The 20,586-nt window shown below is 38.8% G+C and overlaps 1 long non-coding RNA gene across 1 annotated transcript; it reads left to right on the top strand.

Moving 5' to 3' along the window:
- Positions 1 to 5,238: 5,238 nt before the first annotated feature.
- Positions 5,239 to 18,903, top strand: LOC140651838 (uncharacterized). The gene is made up of 4 exons (XR_012042547.1): positions 5,239 to 5,347; positions 6,423 to 6,474; positions 17,808 to 17,943; positions 18,830 to 18,903. It is a non-coding gene; the product is annotated as an uncharacterized lncRNA (long non-coding RNA).
- Positions 18,904 to 20,586: the final 1,683 nt, after the last annotated feature.

Raw genomic sequence — 20,586 nt, 5'->3', positions numbered from 1 at the left:
GGGAGTGGTCAGACAGCGAAGTCCAGATCCCTGAACTCTGCTCCTGGCTCCCTGTGTGTTATGGAATGTCTCGGTGCTTCTGGTTTCCATTTATGAAATGAGACTAATATTTATTTACTTTTTCAAACACTTCAGGATCCAAAATTGCTTGAAATTAATAGGCTGTTTACAAGCCAAGCTCTGGCAAACCTCCTTTGTACTTCTGGCATAGGAGTCACTCTGGCAAGGAAGTGAGGTTGGGGTGACCTGACGTACCCTTGTAGTACTGAGGGAGCTCAGGGCTGCTTTACAGTTGATACATGCTGTCCACCAATACAGACATAGTATTTAGTGCAGAGCAGCCCTGAGACAGCTGTGAGCAAGAGTGAGGGCCTTTCAACACACTAGGGGTGAAGTCATCTCTGTGCCCTCCCCATTGCTGCGTGCACAGCGGGGACCGTAGGTGGGCAGTGGGGACCCTACCCACCTGCTCTGCTGGGGAAAGGGCACCTCCCCAGGCCAAGGGGTTGGAGAGGATGAAAGGTGAGAAATGTAGACAGTTAAATGAAGGTGAAATGCTGGAGACTGCCAGGCAGACTCTTTTGGAAAAGGCTGTGCTGCATGCAGGGTTTGTTCATAACAAACTGGGCTGCAGCCACACTGTGAAAGTAAATGCCTGTCCTCCCACAAGAGTTTCCTTCTCCCTTTGAGAAGCTTTGCCTAGCACCAGTGGCCAGAGATGCTGAATGGCTCTGCAAAGTTACGAGACTTGTCTTTTAAACCTCATGGCTCTAAAGTGATATGTTAAGCTCTTTCTTGTCTGGTGGTTTCTTAACCTTTTTTGGGCCCTGACTAGGCTTCTTTGTACAGATCACCCCTTAAAACCCAGTGAGACCCTTGGGGACCTTACATCCCCTTGTACCTTGAGGAAAAATGTGCAGAGACCATGACAGCAGGCAGTACTTGTCTTCATGTGGTCCCCTCCCTGCTCCCAACAATTTCATACTTCTGGGCTGCTTGGACCATGGCTGCTGCTGAGTTTGAGCTCTCCTGTCCATTCCAGCGTTGTTCAGTGGAGGCAGAGCAACTCAAGCAGCCACTAATGCAGATCCTCTGATAAAAGGCATCATGGATATGCAAAAGATGATACTGTTAGTGTGCTTAAGTATCAGTACTGTTCAAAGTCTCACATGATAAATGAGCTGATTTGTAATTCTTCTTTCTCTTTTCCACAAAATAACAATCTTCTGTTACAGTGGAAATATTAATTAAATTGAAAGTTAAATTGCTTCTTCATTTCCTAATTCAAAACCTTAAATAGTGACATTAGGATCATTCTACAATAACAGGCCAATGTGATGTCAAAGGGAACATTGCTTTTCCTGGCTGTTGTTTAGTAGTGAAAAAACCAGCAAGAACTTGTTTACATGCAAATGTCATCTGTATAAAAAGCAGGGAAATGCTCTAAAGAGAAGATATTATTACAAAGGCATAATTTTCCGGAGGCAGAAAAAACAGAGGAAACATTTTATGGTCATCAGCAGTCTCTCCATAAATCTGTACCATCAGGCATGCTGTGAGGTTGGCATGTATACTGGTCTAAAAAAAGCCTCGGACCCTCAGCCTGGAGACTAAGAAGAAGGGGAAATGCAAGCAATGTGTCAAAGAATTTGCCGTCTGTGCTGAGCAGAAACCAGATGTTTTTGCTAGTAATTATTATTATGATAATTCATTTAAGCAGGAATAAAATAGGGCATGATTGTTTACTGCAGCCTGTTTTCCCTAGACAGGCTGGGAAATGAGAAAAAAAATCTCAGAGGTTTTACTCCTGGTTAAATGAATAATTTTTTCATTTAACCAGGAATAAATATGGCAACAGTTTTTTGCATTGCACAGTAGCTGTGAGTATACATCAAACACTTTTTTATTTGAGAAAGTCGCTAGAGGCTGTTGAGGAATGTTAGGGAAGGTCACTTTGAATTTTTTTTTTTACACATTTTGCCTCCTGCTGAAACGGGAGCTGAACAGTGGAAAAACTGGAATGTCCAAAGACTGGCAAAGAATTAGGAATAATCTACCTTGGCAAGTCCAGGTGGTCATTTCAGGTGAGAATCATCTGTTGGGAATGGATAGTGCAGGAAAGCCTGTTGTGAGCCAGGCTTCTGTAGGTTATTGCAGGATATCCATTGGATTTTGCTCTAGCATCTCTTACAAATGTTGATTTCACATGTGTACAAAAGTTTAGAATTATTAAATCCTTCTCAGTTTCTGGTGTTTGATTAGGAACTCTTAGTAGGCAGAAAGTAATTTTTTTCCTCCTCCTCACTCCCACAGGATATGAATAGCTACCAGTGGTTTTTTTATATAGGTTAGAGAATAGTGTCAAGCAAGCGCTCAGCAAATAAAAATCTGGTTGATCTGTTTAGTCTGAGGAGAAAAAGTACAGTTTGCAGCTGCTAACCCTTCTGCAAGCATTAAGTTGGAAGCTTTGAGAGAGTTAAATAAGTCCTATAGAAAAATTAAAATCTAAACAGAGTCTGGAGGAGTTTAATCGAGCAAGTGCATTATTGGGAGTCTCTCTGATGGTGAGGGTTAATTTATCACCCTGAATCCAATCACTTTATAAAAAGCCAGCGTGGGTTTCATTTACTTTGATGAGGTTTATTGCAAGATTCCAGAAAATCAATTTTACTGTGAGCCATATTAAACCCAGGGGAATATAAACACTATATGTACTACACATAACTTTTTGTTATTGCTTACTGGATCACTGGGGAAATTATATGTTTACCATGAAGAAGGGTTATGGCTACGTTCATTGTCTTGGGTAACTCCCAGCCTGCCCATCGTAGTGAAATAAAAAAAAAATGGTAGAGTTCAGAATCAGCACTTAACTTGTCTTCATATAGCCTGAGGTATAGAAACGCTCAGCAGTAGTGACTTGATTTTGCAAAGGGCTTTAAATAACTGTTACGTTATATACTATCACTCTATCCTTTCGCAAACAGATGGTAAATGCAGGCAATACATATGCTGCTGCTGGTTGACCAAGCCCAGGTCAACCCATTCTTGCTCCCAGAGCTTCTTGAGATACAAAGGCAGAACTGACAGGCAGTTAACTTGGAAATGGTCAAGTTTGATCTGCTGGTTAGGGACTTTGAAGAAAATTTGCAGTTTGCAGGAATTTCTGTTGTGTGTTTACTCTCTTCCTGTCTTCTCTCCCTATCTGTTTTACATACTTGTTGAATTTTATGTGAATTAAAAAATGATAGGAAAGTAATTTTGCATAAGAAGATTATGTTCCCTCTGGCAATAGTAGGTTAGAAACTCATTTGGGGTTGCACTGAATAGATGGTTTCCTGTTTTACAGTTTTGTACATACCAGTAAGGTCATAACATCTTTCAATTATTGGTAATTTTTTTCTCCTTATCAGGCCTTCCAGATTATGACATACTACTTATGTTGAAGCTGGCATAATGGACTAAAATTAGTGGGTTTTACATGAGGAAACTTAGATTGCAAATAAATATACAGAAGTCGTTTCCCATATTAAAAGGCATCAGAATTCAAGAAAGTGTCTTTCAAAATCAGGTGTGTGTAGCCTGTTTCATGATGATTTTCATCCTTTTTTTTCCCCAGTGTTGGGCTCTGTTGTACTGTGACAGGAAATAAGCAGCTCTCCATGGCTTCAGTGGCTAAAGTGAAAGAGCAGAGCAATACATCTACCTATCTGTCTGTCTGTCTGTCCATGTGAGTTTCATAAGAAATAAGATGGGATATCTGAAAAGTTCTAAATGTAGTTAAATACTCAGTTTGGTCTAGTTTTTGAGGGAAATGGAGAGCCTAACTACATTATTAACTTTTGAGACTTCTTCCCTAAGATGTAATGCATGTTAATGTTTGTAGTTTTATTTGCTCATCGTATTTGGTAGTGTCGTGATCATAAAGCTCTTGCTTGGGCCAAACTCCCTGTGAAATGTGTTTGGCGTAAGAGACGAAAGAAGTGAGATGTAGCTGTTATTTAAAAGTATAAAGTCTATTACGGTTTATAGATGGTTGTAAAAATAATGTAACAGTAAATATGGAAAAACAATGGAAAAATGATCTCCCAAAATATTAATCTTAAAATTCCTTCTGATAACTACGTACCTATGTATGTTTATTTAGGTGTTTCCAAAGGATTGCACATGTATGATTTGGAAGAACAATTAACAAAATTTGATTCACAACAATATTGTCAGTAATCTTTTGTCTCTGTGTATGAAAAAAGTTATTCTTTTTAATGATCTATTCTACTAAAATTTCATATAATGAAATTTTTAAAAATCAGATGACAGACTAACACACCAATTCAGTAAAAGAAAAATTATCATGGACTGTCATCATCTTGTTGCCACTCTTCCCCTTCCCTGTCTCTTGTATGTTGTAATTTTAAGTGTGAGCTCTTGAAGTCTCGGCCCTTTCTTTTGATGCTGTCTTGCAATGGTTTTTATTATGCAACTGAGTAAAAGTGTGAAAACAAACAAGAGTGGTTAAAAAGGAATGAGCACTTGTTCTTATTTTGTGTTGTTCTTTTGAATCTAGTCCCTGGGACTTTGGTGCAGAGTGAATGTCAGAAAAAGGATGTGGATTTGTTGTGGGCAACCCTGGATTTGGGTTTGATTTTGCAAATCCAGGGTAGAGTGTGTGGCTTTGCATTCTGAACTTGCTGAGTTCATTTCAGGTAAGATTTAGCTCAATGGAAGGGAAATCAGGCTGAAATACCAATAGCTTTGAATATCCTATCCACAACATTTCTTGGATTCTTTATGGTTGTGTTTTTTCTTTGTATACAGAGCGTTTGAGCAAGTACAAACTAGCCTAGAGCTGGTGAATACCGCTGAAGATGCTTTCTGAATCTGGAGCTTGACTATGCCCAACTCAGATATATTTCCGAGAGTACAGCATGTGGCTGAGGGGAAGTCAATATCTTCAGCAAATGAACAAAAGCATGAGAACCTAACACCGAACACATTAAAGATGTTTTGGTATTGATATCTATATGTATCTGTTTATTTGTAATATCTAAAGACTAGTTTGTATGCATGTGGATGTCATACACCACACACAACAGAATGGTAAAAAACCTTTAGTTTTGGTAAAATATTTTGTTCTTTCCTTCATTCTTTTCTTTGTATCTGTGCACCAAGGAACTAAATTATGCTTCAGTAGCTAAACAAATTATGCAAAATTATACACCATGAATATTTTATATTCCAGAACCCTGAAGCAAGGACTTCCAGTGGCTTTAAGTCTGCAGCAACCTGTGTCATACCCAGATGAATTCCACAACTGATAAGTTCCCCTTCTTCCTAAAACTTTGCTCAGGTCTTTATTTTATTTTTTTCTTTGCATTTCTCAGTGATTATTAATAGGAATGTCTCAAGGGTTTTATTGTATGTAAGAAAATGGAAGTTACTGCAGTCAGCCTTCTTTCTACTACTGAATGAGGCAGGGAAGTTATTCCCTTTATAATTCTGAATTTATTTAAAATTTCATAGACTCATATAAAGAAAGTAATGTGGCAAAAACAGGACTAAGTTTAAAAAACTAGCTAAACCACACTTCATCTGATGCTGGACCGCACCTACTCTGATATATCTCTGTTTTAATTTTTTTTTGTATGCTAAAGTATATTTCCTTAGAAATATATTTCCCCTTTTTCTGTAACACTTTAATTATAAAACTACGTAGGTTTGTGTAGGGCAGACTGTAGCTATGGTGCACTGGAAAATGAGAGCAGTTTATAGAAAATATTTGAAATTTTATTTAACTAGTTTTAATTAATGATCTCATCCTGTTTCCATCTAACACTAAAGAGCTGGCATCTTGAAATCACATGCATCTGCCCCTGAAGTGGCTGACAAAACGGAAATCTTGTAATTATAACTTAACAAGGATTCTTTGGCACTGCTTACTGGTTCCTGGGATGCAGAGCCTGTGGGTTAATGCCATAATTCTGACTCCAAGTGGCACTGAAACGGGTGTGGGTACATTTCAGTGTGCTCATTAATCTTCAATGTGTTCCAATAACTACATATCATATATTGGCAAATGCTGGAGTGGGATTGTAATTTTGGGGGGTAAGTGTACTATTTACTATTCATTTAATACCACTAACTTTTCAAGAACATGACTCATACAAAGTCTCTACTAACTCATCCAAAGAATCTCAGCTTACTCTTGGAAACAGTTTTGGGGGTAGTGTACCTGTTTTCTGTCCGTCTCATCCATTCCATGCCTTTTGTTGATGCCAGTATAGTTCAACATAAAGTGAAATTTATCAGTTACAATAAAAATATTCACTGCCACAGGTAATGCTAACATATTAAAACATTTATGCTTTTATGTCATGCCTACTGCTGTAGTATTTCAGTATTAATCTATTTGTCCTGTTTTACAGTTGAAATTGAATGTGCCATTACAGTTGATGACAGAGGTCCCTGTTCTGAAAGGTATTAGAGAATTTATTTGATTTAGGTATATACTGAAACAATTCCTTTAGCTGGAGCTGTAAAGAGTAGCTGTATGCTGTGATGTCTCTGGCTTATACTTGTTCATATGGGTGTTCACCGCAGGTATGGCGCATGCCAATCAATTAGAAGACACGTCGTAGCTGCAGTACTCCTAGATTTGGTCTTCTTATTTTGGCAAAACTTGCAAGGATTTTTAGTTGAGTGGAATGTGTATTATTGTTACTGTCTACTGGCCATCATGAATAGTACTATTCCAAAATTAGTTAGCCTGTGTTATTAGGTAAACAATAAACAATATAGATAACCGTCTCTTACTGCCTGACAGATTGTGTATGCCTATCAGTTTAGAATACAGTATATTTATAGAAAGGAGGAACAACATATTTTGTTTCCATTTTGCAAAACTAATCTATGTTTACGGAAAGTGTGTAGCTCAACAGCCTTTCTCTAAAAATGATCTGATTGTGCATTTTTCTTTGTGCATTTTAGTGATGTTATGGCTTAGGTTTGATTATTCAGTGTTTCAGGGGAACATAAAAAATAGAATTTATATTGTTCATTATTTTTACAGCTCTGTGGAAAGTGCAAATAACATTCATAAAACATAGATGGCCAGATAAAATTATAAAATATTATTGATGAATTAACCTGAGATCTTGATCATATGAACGCGATGTTTCCCTTTTTACTACAGGATGTGAGTTTAGACTGAGAAAACACAATGCTAATATTACAATCTCCTGATGATTTTATGGTATTTTGCCTTTTAGAATGGCTTTCACGCTGAAATATGGAATGCTCACTAATGTCGTAACTGATCCCATATACAGGATACAACACTGGAGAAGTACTACCTCTAGACCCATATAAAATAAAAAACCTGATGAAGAAAAATACTATTTAAACAGTTCTAAATACAGGACCTTTTTGAAGAGAGAAATGAAACAGAATGTTTTTAAGAGAGAGCCTCTGGCTTAGTATGTGTAACAAAAGGTGTAAGGATAGTGTGTGGTTTTTATTTTGTGAGAAATATTGAATGTTTAATGTACTTACTTGAAAAAGCAAATTGCAATGTCCTGTCCTGTACATACTGACAAATGCAGTATTTATTTGTGTAAATTAAATAAATATTTCAGAGGAAGGAAAAACGTACACAACTTTATTTGGAAGAATTTTACAACAGAAGAGTGAGATTTTGAACGGCTTTTAATAGTGCATGTATTGGTTGCTTTTTTGATGGGCTTTTTTAGTAACATTTAAGTATGAGCCAGTTGGAATAGCATACACAGCTGCAGAAAAATAATGCAAATTTTGACATTTGAGGTTCAATAAGTTGAAGCTTTGTTAACTTTTATACCAAAAAGCTAGTATTTTGTTGTAAGCAAGCAGTGGAATTAAGGAGACTATGCACTGAGCCTTAAAGTGAAGAAAGTCAGGGGATGTTTGGTCTTCCTGAAGCCTGAGCATTTAAGTCAACTGACAATCACTTACCCTTCTTCTGAAGAGAACTACTACTCCTACATTTTTCAAAACTTTTTTTCTCTGTCTTTCCCACACTATACCTTTGATATATTAGACCCGAGATATTCAGAGGCCTGTAAAACAAATAGAAGCCCAACTCCTGTTGGAATCCAATGGAAGTTCAATACCTTCCTCCTTCAAAAATCCCAGCCCACATGATCAGTGTATTTTTTTTTTAATCTTTGGCATTGTTATTGATTGTAAAACAAAAACTTTAACAAATACAGTCAGGGAGTGTAGCTTAGATGAGGAGGAGTCTGGATATTTGAAGGAGGATGATTAAATGGGCTGAATTAGGCTGTCAAACATATTCTGGCTGTGGGAGGATAGAATTTGGCAAGAACAGGTTGGCAGGACAGAGGAATCCGAAGCTTGATTCCAGCTTGTCCTGTGATTCAACTTTATACCAGAGTGGGGGGAAAAAACTTGAAGAATGCCTGTGAGGATCAGGGAGGAATGAATACCTGCTCAGGGAAGAGGCTTTCAGTTTGTCACTGTCACTCACCTTTTTGACCTCATGTGGGAATAGGTGGGAAGATAGGAAGCAAGATTATCATCTAGATGGATTTATTAACAGCTATAATATAGAGGCTCTTAAGAGAGAGATTTGCTAAGATATACTTGTGCTACAATTCTTCTAGGAATCCTAAGGGAATTGAGCATGTAATAAAATCCTTTTGAATGTAGATCATTGGAACTTGGGTTCACTGATAAGTTACTAAGTTCAAACCAAAATCAGTGTATTCAGTGATAATTATGCATTAATGATGTGTTCCAGGGAACTCAGGTGCTCAAGCAGTTATTCCAAGCCTCTTTCTTTTTCTTCTTGAGATAGCAGTATGGGTTTATTTTTAGACTATATTCTTCATGTTAACTCAAATATAAATGGCTCCAGTCCACCCTAGCATCAAAATAAACATTTGTATGTATTTGATACATGTAAGATCTCTTCTTGTCTTTTGAGGTGCTAATGTGTAGTTCTTTGAATGATCTTTTCTAGCTCTAGGGAAAGCACTGTGTAAGTAATCGTGGCATTTGAGATTTACTACTGGTACCATTTAACACTGATTCAGCATTTAAAACTGGCCAGCTTCACCATCTTGAGTTTAATATTCTTTTTATATGAGGTTTTTATTTGTAGTGAGAAATAAAACAAAAATTTCTTGCAGATGTGGAATACCAAGACAGGTTTCCTTTTACCTTTTTCTTCTGAAGCTCTAAGAAGGGATTGGAGTGTGAGGAAGCATAGCAGAGCTGTAGGCTCCCCTTGGTCAGGCAGATCTCCTTTTAGGAAGTTGCTAACCCCTATGGTACACTTGGGATAGCTAAATTCCAGCACCTAAATGTGTGGAAGTGTAGGAAGTATCTGATTTCCAGTCTTTAAGGATGGGGCAGCTCACAGAAGTCTCTAGATCTGGGACTCCCCTTGGTCATCCATTCCCTATAGCAGCTTGCTATAGAAGGAAAGATCTGAGCTAAAATTCTTAGTAAAAAAAACATAGGATAAGATGCCTTCAGGTCATTTTAGAAAGCTTTCTTCCTCCCCAGCTCCCACAGAAATTCAGCTCTGCTACCAAATTGAATGTTGTACTGGTTTTCAGCCAGGAGAGTTGGAAGGACTGGGGGTGACTGATCAAGGATGTTTTAGAGAGATGAAGCAGTTGTACTTTGGGAGTTCTTTTAAATTGGGAATCCAGTAATGAGCTTTCTATAGTGAGACTTTGCTATCCCTCACGTGACATGTTGAAGGACGAGGTGTGTCCTGAAAGGTAGAAGCACTTGATTTCATTTCCTAAGGTGTACATCCATATGTAAATGGCGAAAGAATTTTGCCTTTGAGGCACAAAACTTGCACAGAATGTAAATTAACTTCAAACTGAAATAATTCATGGTTCTGAGCAAAAATAACATAATGGTTGTTATAACCATGTTTATGAAATGCTAAACTTTAACACACAGCAATCAGCCAAAGCTATAAGGCAGTGTAAAAGACTGCACACCTAATAATTGTAAATGTTACATGAGTGCGAGTCACTTGATTAAATTTATTAGAAATGTGTTACAAGCATTTTAAGAAATAAAGCATTTATCACAAAATGATGATTTCTTCACTTAAACTCATTATGAAATCACACATCAATTCATGCATAATTACGGGGGAATTTCTGCCACTCACTACAAATCATTACCACATTAGCTAAAGTTGACTTAATTTATCTGTGATTTGGAAAAGGTGGTATCTAAATAGGAAAATTAGCTTATACAGAGGATGAAACAATCAGCATCGTCACAAAGGACTTAGCCTTCTCTTATTTGTTAGACAAAGATGCACCTTCTAACTCTTTTGTATGTAAAGCTCGTACTTTTCAATGAGCTCTAAAGCTTTTCTTTCCATGTCAGAATCCCATATTATGGATCCAGTGCCAGGTACTTAATGAATCGTTGATAGTCAAGGCACGTTTACTTGCGCCAGACATACTCATTGTTTTTAATGATCATTGCAGTTTGAGATTGAATTGAAAGGGTTTGGGGGAGGCTGGGAGATGGGAAAGGAACAAGTTTTGCAAGCACTGGTAAGCTAGTCCCGCAGCAGCAGAGCAGAAAATGAGCATTCTGCCAACACCCGCAGCATTCACGCTGCACTGTGTTTACATTCCCACGATGTTTACGGTGGACATAGCTCTCTGGTGGCATGTTGCACCTTCCTTATTTCCCAGACTTCGCAGAAGTTTGAAGATGGTGTGTAATTGATAGTGTCCAAGCTAAAGGTGTGACTGGTTTCTTTTACAGATAGTTTGCATGTTTTCTGTTTGTTAGTTCACAAATTCTCTTGTGGAGGGGTAAGTTAGGCTCAGAATAATTGGGCTGCATGCTCATCTGTCCAGGAGACATGTGGAAATGTAGTTTTTGAGACTCAGGCCTGTATATTTAGGGAGAAATTGCTCTGTAACTTTACAGCCTTTCATTATGTGAGGCATGACTTAGTTCAAGCAGTTCCCTATTCTGTATTCAAGTGCTGTATCATTCTTACTATTGGAAAGTATTTATGTCACAGTTATTGAGTTTAATTAGAAGGGGTTTTTGTCTTTTTTAATCTAGGGCATTTCTGTGATATGCCTTACAGTTATACCTCAAGCAGTTGCGTTGGCACCTTGCAGAAAACAACAGGCTGTGCATGGAGAGGTGAAGGAAGACAGATGAAGAAGGGGTGAGGGAAGTCAGATTCTTTTTAAATTGGCTTCACTGTGAGAAATAACATACCTGGAAATACACTCTCAGTTTCATAGTGAAGTACTGATACTTTTATTTTGGCAGCCCTCGTGAGGGGTTCTTGTGTGTCCTTTGTTTGGGGTCTTTTGTATAAGCTCACGATCTGCAAGTTGAAAGTTATGCCCCTCCTTCCACCTTAGTACCTCACATTTATAGACTGAAGCATTGTTTCCTGTTTCTTTCTGAATTTATCTCCCTGGCAACATGTGAGCCACTTGTGATTCTTTTGCTACTAACTTTTTACTTCATTTATGGGCTCAAATAGAATTTTAAGGGCTGTTATTTTCTGACTAAGATGTAATGTTGAATCATACATGGTAAGTTCATGATTTTCAGTGGCATTAGTATATTTTCACATCCTTTAGTAAGGTAGGATGTGAGGTTGCATGAGTTGGCTGTGCCAATGAAATGGCTCACTACTGCCAAAAGGGGTAGTCCTGCTCCCTCCTCCCTTCTGGTTCCTGTCTGACCCTTTGTTGAGCTGACTCGGCATACTAAACAGACAGAGAAATGTTCGCTTTTTTAAAAAAAAGAAAAAGCTTTCCTACCAGTGTTGCAAGTTGAAAAGCTTCTTAGAGAAGTCCACCCATTTCAGTGCCTTTGAATTAATGGATTGGTTCAGGTGTCTTAAGAAACCTCATGTATATAGTCACGATGTCTCTTGAGTATGTTTTAATAATTTTTTTTTTTACTGTTGTTCCTCGTTCTATTATGATAAATAATAGTTTCATATAAGAATTATGATTGCCATTGAAATGGATGAATATGTTATAAAAATAAAGTAAATTTGACAAGAAATCTGAGATAGCTAATGCCACTTCCACTTTTAAGAACTGTAAGGTATACACCTACATCCTAAATTTATAAGCAAGTAATTATATCACAGTATCTTGTTAATACACACATTGTCTATCCATTTAAAAACAAAGGTTAGAGAAGGGCTTCTTAATTTGTGCAGCTCTTATGCTTTTAGAGAATTTTCTTTCTTTAACCTTGGAATAGTCATTTGTAACCAAATTAGTGATTTGATATACTGAATGAATTAGGTTCTTAATCTCATTGCATGTAAAACTCATGCTATACGCAGAATTCATGTTTTCAGCTTTCATTGCTACTAGAATTTCAAGTTGGTTTTGATTAATCTTGAAATGAGCATTGCATCCTAGGTAGGAGGCAGCATATTTGACAAAGAATGCCAACTTTGGCCATGGATGAAGACATTGTAATGATAAAAAAGAAGGGGCAGGGGGGGAGAAATCCAAGAAACCAATCTGAGCAGCCATTCTATTGCGGTGACAGCAGCAGTTTAGTACATTGTATCAAAATGAATGGGCTTTGCATAATTGATTTCAACATACTAGTAGCCTGAGGTCTAAGCTGCTCTAACCCAGAACTTATTAGCCATGCTACAAAGACAGGAGAAAACTGTGCAATCTGCTACAGGGGAGGTAAAGAATAGCATTGCTATTAGAGTAAAAGCTTTAAAAGTAGGACAGAGCTACTAAGAGAAACCCCTTTTGTATATTTATTGGGGTTATTCTGTTCATCTCATTCAAATATCATTAAAAGCTATTTTAAAGTCTTTGTGCAATACCAAATAGTGAGAATTAAAATCTTACTACTCAGTAGGTTTTATTACCTAATTCGAATGGCATCCCTGCACAAGTGTAATAACTGTGTTGTGAGATCTCTTGTAACTGGGGTGCATTTTGAATAATCTCAGAGAAAATACAGATGCAAAAATAAGTAAGATGCTCTTTTGGGATCCACTTTACTTGCTTTTTGTTGCACATTCACACACTTATGAATACTAGTTTTATTTAATAATGTTCTGCTCTGGTGTGAATCAACAAGTGTGTTTCCTGGAGCTTCCTAAAGAGAAGAGGATTATGGCATCACAGAAGCACGTATAACTATATTACAGAATGTGAAAACACTTAATAGTTGGATGTAAAGTTATTGTGTTGAACAAATGAGAATAAGTAATTTTAATGTCCTGTTTACTTGCAGCATTGTAAAAGTATGTTACTGCATGTTGTCTGTTTTGCTTTGCCTCTTCTGGATAGGTACTTGTGAGTGTATGGAGTCTGGATTCATGCAACAGATTCCTGAGAGCAGAGTAATATATTTGATAGAGGAAAAAACAGATTAACTTTTCTGACTAGAATCAAAGAAGGGTAGTTGCAAGTGAAGGACTGGGAAACAAGATTTGAATGAACTAATGTGTTCAATGTCAGGATTCCCAGGCTATTAGACTTCTTCTTTAGAAGACCATGACAAAGCTCTTCATTAGTGTTCGTTATGCTTCATCCAGCAAAGTGAAATATTGACAGTGGCTCCTTTAAACATGAGTATTCTGCATAGATCAGCATCAAGCACCTTAATTATGCCCTTGCTCATATAAGGAGCTAAATGGTATTAAGAATATTGTACATTTATCAGTAGTGGTGGTGTTTATTCTGAGTGGATCCAGTGCTGTGATTGACTGAATGAGGTTCAGTACTCTATAATTAGCAGACTTTATAACCTATTTTTAAAAAGTTTGACTAAGGAAGGTTTGAGTAAAGAGAATTCCCTGCTACTGGAAATGTTTTATTCATTTATTTTTTTAATTTGCACTACTTTCACAGAATCTTCATAACCTTCACAGAACTGTAGAGGTTACTGAAATATCCTGTATTGTTCGAATAGAGACTACCTCAGAAAGACAATGAGATGACTCTTTGGTCATTTTTGTTTGGTCTTAGGCTACTTAAGCTTGTGACATCCCTCACAACAGAGAGTTATGAATGGGTTCAGGTGACACATTCTAATGGATGTATTGATCTATAGGACCGATTTTTAAGTATCTATCTTTTCTGTTCTGGTGAAGCCATCAATTTGTTTCAGAGGTTGAATCATGATTTTTGAGATTTATGCTGACATTGTTGAAGGGGAAGAATATAGGCCAGGTTGTAACAGCTTTAAAAATATTCCGATATTGTTCTTGAGAATGTCTGGCAGAGCCCATCAGCAAAAAGCTGTGTGGCAGTTCAGCTTTGCCTTGCACAGCAGGTTTGACTGATAGTCAGGGGAAATCACTGTTAATAATAATGATAATAATAATAATAATATAAAGGTCCTGGAGGACTGGTTGGAAGCAGCAGCAGGCCTGCCAACTTTTTTTTGCTTGTTTGCAAAGAAATCTAAGATAGATTTAATACTTTTTCACATTAAAATAAACATTAGTGGAAATTTTGGGTTAGTATAACATGCCTTTTCCATCAAAGAAGCCTTGTCAAATGTTGGTGAAAAACCTCACAATTCCAGTAATTCTTGATGTGGAATTCTTGCTCTGTGGAGTCCTGGATGATAAAGGTCAGTATGTGACATACACAGATAACTTCCTAAATTGTTTTTACATCTTTTCTCTGAAGTTTGTCCCTCAGAAGAGGAGACAGGCAAAATAATCAGGTTCAGTTTTGAAATGCAGAAGCCAATTGTGCGCTGTTTTGAGCACCATCAGGGTCATACTAGCATCAGTGGGGAGCCAAGAATCCTCAAAATGAGTGGTCACAGGAACATCAAACAAGAAGGAAACATACCCTTGTTTAATTCTTTTCTGTTGCAAGTGGCTTGCAACATTTGCCCACATACAGACATCTTTACCAGCTTCATCTTGGTGAAAGTCTTCTAAATAACCCTTTTCAAATATTTTGAAGAAACATGGGAGGAGAAATACAGAGAATCTTTGATATGAATTACAGTCAGTGCCTTCTTGCAAAGCTGGTCATCGAATCTGTTTAAAGACTGAGTAGGCTGGCCTGTGCTCGCCCAGCACAACAAAATAGTGCTGACATAAAACGATGGTTAAATTTTCAGGGTTGATGTTTACAGTAGCTGTAATGGCAGGAATGTGGAAAAAGCAATTAAAAAGCTGAGTGTGTATGTGCTAATTATGAATGAAGATAGTGTAATCTGGTGCTTTCTGTTATAGAGACCTCATTTTAAATTCTATACAGCTTTCCAAATTGTAAGCATTTGGGGTGAACTTATTCCAGCCAAGGATCTGCCTCAGGCTGCATTGTGGGAGAGTTTCAAGTACGTTTGTCCATTTCTGAAAACGAGTTTAAGGAGTAAAGATGTTTTGCCTATCTTGAAATAAATGCATACCTGTTTTGCTTTTGAAGCTCTAGTCTGTTTTCAAGCAGAGACTTGAAATTTGTCAGGGCATCCATCCAAGTCTACATTTAGCTATGTTAAGTTCTCCATTTTTGGTCAATTTGTGAGCCTCTGAAAATCTAAGCTAGCTCACGCACCACGCAGACTTGTCAGAACCTAATGGCTGAGTTCAAGATTCACAAAGGTGTTCAGTCTTCTGATGAGCTGTAGATTTGGGGGGCAGGGAAGTAGACATTTCGGTAGGAGCTGTAAGCCTAAATACGTTTGTGCATATTGCTGTAGGGCTCAGAAGATTCTGTGTCCACGCAGCATGTTCTGTCCCTTCGGGTATTTTTGATGCCCACTCAACTGAATACGCTTTATCTTAGGGCTTTGGGGTCTGAGTTGGTTGCTCACTGTGTTTAATCCTTTCCAGTTGCAGCAGTGTGCAGTGCCAGGACTGATTTTCCCCTTGTCTTCTCAGAGCTCTTGCCGTTGGAGCCTGAAGGAAAGCTGGCATGACTGCATGCGGAGGGGGGGAGGTTGGGTGCAGGAACCCCAGGAGGGGCCTGGGAAATTGGGGAGAGAAAGGAGGGAGGGGCAGGAGCTGGAAAGGGGAGGGAGAGGTGTAGGTGGAAGAGAAAGTAGGCGAGTGTCTTTGGAGGAGTAGAGGCAGAGGAGGAGGGACTGGTGACTGGTGTGTGGGAGAAGAGATAGAAGGTGGGGTGAGGGCAAGCAGAGCTGAGATTGAACAGGGCCAAGGGTATGGGAGGGAAGGAACAAGCAAGATGGATGGAATATTAAAAAAAGGGGTAGGAGCTGAAGTGGGTGGGTGTCAATGGAAATGGAGGGGAAGAACAGGAATTGTGGCCTAGGGTACCATTTTTTTTCTCAGCAAGTAGAAATTCCAATACGAAAGAAAACCAGAATTAAGCTTGCTTGGGTGACCTCTCTGAAGTGCAGGTTAAATATTTGGCTTAATGACATATTTGTAAATATGTGCTTCTGTTAGAGTGCAGGATCTTTGGGGCTCTGATCCTGCTTGATTGTGATTGCTAAAATATTGTATATGGTTTTGGTATGCTAATGTTTTTATTCTGTGAGAATAAGTATGCAGTCATTACCATTTCTTAGTGGCATTATGATATTACGTGTTAGCAGTTTTACTGAATCTCTTTCCTGTTCATTATTTTTGTATTTAGGTGTGAGGCCTGTGACACCTCACAAACACCTTTCAGGTGTAGACCTGCAACAGTGGGCTTTCATACATGTTTTTGTTTCTACTAAACATGATAGCTGTAATGAAAAGCTCTTTCTTCCATGAAACCATCTTTGTTTTTTCCTACTCAGCCTTAGTTGCAAAGATATTCAGTACCTGGAAAATGAGTTTAACAAAAACATACATATGTACCCAGATTAAATCTGTTTCTATTCCATGATCAGCAGCAAACTGGTGCATTAGTAATAAAGCATGTCTCTGCCATGGGGCAGAGGTGAACTCAGAGGCAGGCTCATCCTCCCGCACCAGTGCCAGCATTGCTAATTAGATAGCTGCCATGGAGGGTTGTTTGGAGAGGGGAGTTTGCGTGAGTGAGATAGGAAAAATCTTCCGGTTTGCTGAATACAAGAGTAGACTGGGTTCCCCTACCAGGTGGTTTTCCAGCATTTTATATTATTTGTTCTTGTATCATTTTTTCCCTCTTATCCACAGCTAACTCCCAGTAAAGGCACCTTACCTCCAGCTAAGAAAGCAAGAGACAACAGGTATTCTGCCCTGAGAGTGGTCTGATAAGGATCAGTGTAAAAGCTGTGCAACTGGCATTCCCCTTCTCCCCTTCCCAGCCTTCCTGTGCTCGCTCATGAGTTAACATTATTTCCTTAGGCAGCAAGTGGTCTGGGACCTGGAATACTGAATTTACATCTAAACAAGCGGAAGATACGTGATGGTGCAAACACAGCTTGCAGTGTGTATCCCCATTCAGTCAACTCTCCCTGGTTTTCTGACTAGTTTCTTATTGACTCATTTCAGAAGGCAAAGAACCATCCTTCTTGAGGAATACCTATGGCCTTCTGTTGTCTTTGGCATGATACAAATGGAAATCTTTTCCCAGAAAATCAGATTACTTGCAACTGATGATACTTTGCTAAGAATGTTGGAGGTGATGTTTCCCTGGATGTTGGATGACTTTTTTCTTCAGGCTTGTTACAAATTAAAGAGAAAGATTTCTCATCATGGCTTCTCTCAGCATAACAATGAGTTTGGCTCTGCCACAGATGATTTTCAGCTAGAAATTGATAGTCTGTTTGTGTACTCATATACATTAATGGTATATAAAAATTAATTATTTTAGTATGCTTACCTTGAGCTGTCTTGTTTTCAGGTATTCATACACAGAGCTGGCTTAAGGCATCTCAGAAGTGAAGGCAAAGCTGTGATTCTCTGTTCTGAGGATAAGCCATTGTTGCTGTAGGGAGAGGAGAAGCACTGATGTGAGCTACCCTTCCTTCCCTCTCCAGGTAACTGCTGCCTACATACTCCAGCCCCTTCCTTACTCAGTAGGGCAGGAGCAGTTGCCAGTATAGCTGTTCTTGCTAGAGGTGAGGTGAAGTAGGAGCTGGAGCTGTATTGCTCCTCCCAACAGTATGGCAACCTATGTGGAACAGCTTGCTTTTCCCATAGGTAGAAACAGCCCTCCATAAGCAAACCTTTACACTGCAGTTATTAGGAAAAAAAGAATTTGTTGTAAAGCAATAGCAAATAAGAATAAGTGACCTGTAATTTTTAGTGTAGTGGTTTGGCTTAGTTTTGCCTAAAGTCTCTGAAGAATCAAGCTAATGGAGTCCTTTAAAGTCCTTGAAGTAATGGTTCAAAACAGCTAGTAACTGGTGAGTGTCAGGCAGGATTTCTTTTTTCTACCTAAATCTCCCTACTAAATGTTTGTTTCTGCCTGTTGTTGTCTGTATGCCATTTCATCAAGTAGTAGTAGTGGGCTGACTAAACAAGACATGCATCATAGTCTGCTAGGGGGGGGTGGTTTCCTTAGAAGCTGTGAAAGTCTCCACATAGTTGAATTGATACCTAAGCTTCGGCTTCCAAATCTGTATGCAAGATCCTGATTTTTCCAGGGTTCTGAGCATCTGTTGGTCCTTAACAGTTTTGATACCCAGACCAGCTGTATGCATGCCTAAGTAGGACCATATTGACCTTTTGTAGTTAATGATATTACTGTTGTTTTCAGAGTGTACCTTACCTGCATATGTTCTTAGGTGTGCATGTGTTGAGTTTAGGAACTGGAAAAGAAAGTGATTTTATAGCTGCCTCTGGGTTGTACTCTTTGAGCATGGAAGTAGAAGAAGAGCATGCAGTCCTGCTTACTTCACATTTGTTTTTGCTAATTTAAAGGAAGAAAATCTCTGAAGATGCTGAAGTGAGGGAGGATGAGTGATTTTCTGAACTTCTGCATATTCAGTTACTGGTAGGTAATTCTGAGAATTTCTTGGATATATACCTACTTGTGGATCTTTAACTCCAGATGCTAATTGAAAAGAGTACTAATTAAACAATGACTATCCTTCCAAACTGCCCCTCTAGAGAGATTTCAAATCCAAAGCTGCACAAAGAAAGCACCACGGTGTTAATTTCCCTAAAAGAATGTTGCACAAAGCTGCCCTAAACCTCCAGTCCCAACCTCTCTATAAAATGTGGTTTATTTGAGAAAAAAAATTGAATAGGAGACAATACTGAGGATTACATAGTAGCCTGTTACTGATGCTACAGAATAATCTGTGTAACTTCATAGAGGCTTGCCTTTCCCAGACAATGATTTAACATCTTGAAATCAAGTTTATATAATCTAGTTTCCCCATGTAATGGATGTGGTTTTGGGAAGAGCACTGATAAAAGCTATGCATTGATTGAAATGGAAATTCTAAACCACCTTCAGCAAAAGTATAGATACAGGATGTAAAACCATCTGGTCCCTGTGGAACACAGTAAAATGCAAGCCAGCCATTAAACCTTTTAGTTCATCTATTCCCTCTGCAGATTTTACGGCTATTAAGAAGACCATCTTTAGGGCTAAGTGCTAAAGAGACTCTTACCCCAAACGCTATTCAATCCCACATCTTGAATGTGGAGATTATAGGAGAGATGGAGACCATTTATGAACCTTTGGGGAACAGGTGCACAGTCAGTACTCTCCCCCTGCCTGCCCGCCCGCCCCCCAATTCTATAAAAAGCTTTCTCTAAGTAGAAAAACCATGAAAGAAGTGCCATACTAAAATAGTAAATTTACGGATAGTGATGGCTGCCTTGTTTAAATAAATTATTTTTTAAGGACAGATAATACTAAAGGATTATGTGGTTAGCTGCAATCAGCTAGTGATTGACTAAACGAAAATATCTTCTGCTGTGATAGTTAACTAACTGAACAGTCTGTTGCTAAATACTAATATTTTGGAAGGAGTTCTTCCTGACCTGGGCAACCGCGTTTCTGTAGTTGATGGTCTGCATTCAGCAGGACCTGCTGCTGGCCAGGAGCAGGGATTCCAGAGTACAGGAGAGAATTGCCTGGGGCAGTCATGGGAAAAAGTGAGAAGTTTCTGTTGTCAGAAACTGCAACGGTGGTTCAAGAGTATTGTAATACCCAGCTGGAGCCTATAGAAATCATTGTCCTTTGATTTTCCTGAGGACATATGGAAGAAGGTGAATCAGGTAGAAGCATGTGTGAATTAATTTCCCTCACCCAGCAGGGATCCATGTTCCCAATGACCAGTTTTCTTCTCCACACGTGGATAAAAGTGGGTGTTGGGGGGAACAGCTGTATCATCTCTTTCCCTAACATGATGAGCAGGCCAGTGTGGTTCAACTGAGAGCCCATGGGATGCTTTTGTCCCACTGATTTTCTCTGGAGGAGAAAGGGAGCTGCCTCATCAAGAAATGCAGCTGAGGGGGTGGCATGCTCCCTCCTTTGCTTGTTCAGTCCAACAAGGAACATCAGGTGGTGACTGGGAAGGCATGAGGAGAGTGATGAGGAAGGGGCTGTTGCCGGAAAAGGAAGTTTCACTGCAGCAGCACCTACTCCCCTTAGTAGCAGCACCCTGAATCTCTGGGGTGGCAGCAGCAATCCTGCCATTTCTTAGTGTGCTGAGCCAGGAAAA

This window comes from Ciconia boyciana, chromosome 5 (genome assembly GCF_034638445.1).
Source record: "Ciconia boyciana chromosome 5, ASM3463844v1, whole genome shotgun sequence".
NCBI classification, from domain to species: Eukaryota; Metazoa; Chordata; class Aves; order Ciconiiformes; family Ciconiidae; genus Ciconia; species Ciconia boyciana.
This window is presented reverse-complemented; position numbering and strand designations above follow the sequence as displayed.